Source organism: Egretta garzetta, unplaced genomic scaffold (assembly GCF_000687185.1).
Source record: "Egretta garzetta isolate BGI_Z169 unplaced genomic scaffold, ASM68718v1 scaffold145, whole genome shotgun sequence".
Lineage (NCBI taxonomy): Eukaryota > Metazoa > Chordata > Aves > Pelecaniformes > Ardeidae > Egretta > Egretta garzetta.
This window is the reverse complement of record NW_009259687.1, coordinates 1,218,322-1,222,571: the sequence shown is the minus strand read 5'-3', so window position 1 is coordinate 1,222,571 and position 4,250 is coordinate 1,218,322.

Here is a 4,250-nt window from a genome sequence, read left to right as displayed (position 1 = left end):
TCCATCATGATAGGGCTAATGAACCTCTGCCGGCCGCTTTTATGTGGTTTAAAGTATTTTAACATGCATGGTAGGATAAAGTAATCTACCCGTAAAGAAAAGTAAAAATTAATTAGCAAATTGGAAACATGCTGTACAACAACTGCCCCACCCAAAAACTAAGAGGGTACAGAAAAACCCAACTCCCTTCGCAGCACCCTGACACAGGACACTGGGCTTCAACATGAAAAACTACCTCTCATGACCCATGGCGGTCCTCCCAAACCTGCTCCGGCTGGATACAGCCTTAAACCTAGACCCAGGAGGAGACCGGTGGCTATGCAAAACAAAAGCAACCATAACTGGCCCTAGAGAGCCCCATCAAAGTGTTTTCCCCAAAATAAACAGCTCTATAAAGCAGCACACCACCTAGACTTTTAAAAACAACTGGATACAAATTTAGACTCTGCCCCATGCCACGTCACAGGGGAGGGAAACCAAATGATCGCCTAAAAGTGAGCATTTTTAGGGAAAAAAAAAAGCCTAAAAGTAGTTTTGGGAAGAAACCTAAAAGTAGTTTCAGCCACGTTAAGAGCATAGGAACCCATCTGTATTTTTACCTCTGAAGCTGCATTTCAACAGGCATCATTACAAATATACACCCACAGAAGCTGAAAACGGCAGTGTAACCAAAAGCTTCCAAATCAAAACTCCTCCAAAGGTATTTACAGGTATCAGGTCTATCTTAACCTCTGCCCAGGCAGAAAGCTGTTGAAGGAAACGCCCCGCGCCCAGACAGCCAGCTTCATTACCGGACTAGGAACCACGGGAAGGTACCCAGGACTGACCCGCAAAGCATCAGATGAAATATTCAGGATTAATTGCAGGTTTGGGGGAAAAAAAAAACCCAAACAACCCAAACCAGGTTCCTTCCAAGTGTTTGCAAAGCCAGCGTGTTTTAAAGCGCTGCTTCATTGTTACTCTAACAGCAAAAGTAAATTCTGCCTATGTACTTATGGCTGGACCGCATACCTCCCCAGCAGGGCACAAAGGCTTATCTGCAGGGACGGAGCCGCAGGCAGCACACGCCACAGAGGTTCCTAAGCCGTTGGTTACAACGCAAAGGACGCCACCAAGCTTGACGCTTCAGAACACGGAGAATTCCCACCTAAAATTGCCACAGACGCTCGCCCACCCATCGGCAGCCGTGACAACTCGAGGACAAACCGTATTGCACCAGGCTGGGGCGCGCGGGCGAGAAACATGAATTTGTTCTGCTGGATCACAGCCTCCTGTCAAAATCCACCAAAGGTCTTTTCTCTCTCCAAGAACCCAAGAGATAATGGTGTAAAAACTTTTGTTCATAAATATTTATGCGAGTGAACTTGTTAAAAATTAACCGCCGTTGTTAAAGGTTTTGTATCCTTTAGGATTCCCGGCATGCAGTGCAGTTGCATGCTTTATATTAAGCCTGGCATTTCTGCATTCCTTTCCTGCATGCTTTTGTCATTTGTCTAAAAATTAAAAGGAAAAAAAAAAAAACCACACACCACACACACACAAAGACAGGATCTGTACACATAATAATAAAGCAGTTTTTAAGAAGACAAAGATGCCTGTGTTCAACATCCAAGATCTTTCTTTGAGCAGAAAAAAAAAAAAAAAATCAATTTAATGACTCCAGTGAGATCAGGGTTTAAGCCTCGCTTAAATTTTACTAAGCATGAAGGAATTATTGGTTGATAATGTGGCATATATGGGTTTTTTTGGACCTGTCAGCTTTGTAAGGCCGAAGGAGCTGGAGCCTGAAGCAGTTTGTCCTCATGAGTACAACCCTCGCCCCTCCACACCACCTTCCATTTCCAGAAGACCATTCCTCTTGGATTTTGGCTTTCAATTTTTCAAAGGGATTTTTCCAACCACAGGGAGAAGGAATCTGACGCCCGTACAATTCTTATTTTTTCGCAGGTCTGAGTCAGAAACATGACTGTACAAACATCTGATCTTTATTAACAGCAAATCTCAACTCTGCAAACCTCAGGTCGCGACGCCGGGAGCTGGCGGTGTCCATTAAAGAGATCCTCAGAGGGGATCAGTAGTTTTGATTTAGCGGTGGTGAGCATCAAGTAAGCCAGTGGTGGGGTTTTATTTTTTTCCAAGACATAATGGTTCCCATATAAGCCAACAACCAAGTTCCTATCTTAATTGCAAACACACACGCAGCCACAAAGTGTTTGCGTCTCCGGTGGCTGGAGCTCTTCCACCTCACCTTCCAGCAGCATCCGCAGGATGGATGTGGAAAGTTGGCAGAGGACATCTCAGCTATGCCTCCCGTCCACCCCGGATAAACACACAGCCCTTCGCAGCCTTTTGTTTGATGTAAATCTTCCTCCTCCGTCTCGGGGCTGCAAGGCACTGCTATGACAGGGCTGCTCCAGGGACAAAACCAGAGGTGTCCGACCCTGCATCACCCACCCGCTGCGGTCCGAAGAGGAACCGTGCTGCGGCCAAGACCCGACCCCCCTCCGAAGGCAAACTCCCATGGCGAGCATCCCGCGCGCCTCTTTCGGGCTGTAAAAACAAGAGATAAATCACCCGCCGACTCTGCGGCGAGCGCTTCCAGAACATGCTGCTTCATCTAAAAAGCTGACGGTTCGGAGGACAATGGGCGCGAGCTCCAATTTCAAAGCTGGGGAGATGGTTTAGGCTTGTCAGGGGATATGAAACGCCAGAGCCGGGACCGTCCTCCCCGTCCTCTGGCTCGCCCAGAACAGCAACGGGAAGCACAGGGAGACGGGGCACACGTAACGCTGGATGCCAGCACTGGACGTCACTTTGGGATGGGACGGGTCTGCGTGTCCCACACGCACCTGACCCCAGCACTCACCCAGATCCTTCACAGCGCTGGCTAAAACCTCGTCAGAGCCAGGTTTCAAAGAGAAATAAATTTTAAAGACCCATTAGAAGAGAAAATTCCTTTGTACAGAACCAGCCCCGGGTTTTAGGCAACCGTTACTGCCGTCTCCCACTCCCACGCCGGCTGCTCATTGCACCCACACCATGGTGGGCAGGTCAATAAAGCATCGCCCATGGGAAGCTATTTCTCCCCGCCCCCCCAAATTTTAAAGTTTCTGCAGAGCTACTCCTCTCCTTCTAAAAAAAAAAAAAAAAAAAAAAAAAATTATTTGGTTTTGAGTTTCAAAGTGTTTTAAACAGAATAATTAATCATCTTAACGCAGCCCTCGGAAAATATTAATTCACCCAAAAAAAAAAAAAAAAGGGTATAATCATATCCTCAGAGAAAAACCTTTTGTGCTACAGGAATTTTCACTGCGTCTCCTCAGAGGTGGAAGGAGAATTCTTCCGCTGTCTCCTATTTTCAAGTCTCAAATGGAAAATGTTTTGATAATGCTCTTCTGAATGTAAACTGAACCAAATGGGACTTTTTTTTTAAGCTTTTTTTTTTTTTTTCCCCCAAAAGGAAGGAGGGCTCTTTAAATAAACACCGCCGAACTAACCAGTCCTTACAACAAAAACCACCCTCCCTTCACTCCGTACACGCCATAGCCTGGCACAAAATGAATTTACATTTCGCATTTGCAAAACAAATTCTAGCCTAATGTCATTTTAATGGGAACGCGCGTTTCAATCACTTCCAGTAACAACCAGGAGCGGATTATTTTATGTAAAACACCACAATTTGTTTCTCTTCAAATATATACAGATATAAGGTGGATTTGGGAAGGGGACAGGGACTGGAAGGGCGAGGGGAAGAGGAACATGTCCTCTCCAACAGTCCCCCTCCGCCAGCGCACACAAAAGCCACCTGCCCACGGAGAGAAAACACGATGCCATTATTCCCACCGTCATTCCCACGGCCCCCCCTTCCTCACCGAGCCAGAGCGAGAAGGCCGCACGCATCCGTCCCCGAAACGCGCATCGCGCCAGGCCGCCGGTGGCACCCGCCAGTCCACCCAACTTGTCACCCCAATCCTTCCCTTCATCTTCCGCCAGCCGCTGGGAAGGGGAAAGCGGGGGGCAGGTGCTCCCCTAGAGATTTTCCAAGGGGGGAAAAGCCCCCGATGGGGAAGACAAAGGAAAACGCTCGGAGCTGTTGGGAGAGATGCATTGTGTTTATGAACCCATCTCCCGGCGGAAGGGCCAGGACCCCCGTGGGAGCGTGGGTGCCCAGGGGTGAGAGGGACCCCGGCCGCGGGGTCCGGGGGGGTGTGGGTGTGCAGGGCTGCGTGCCCTCCATGCAAACCCCCGAC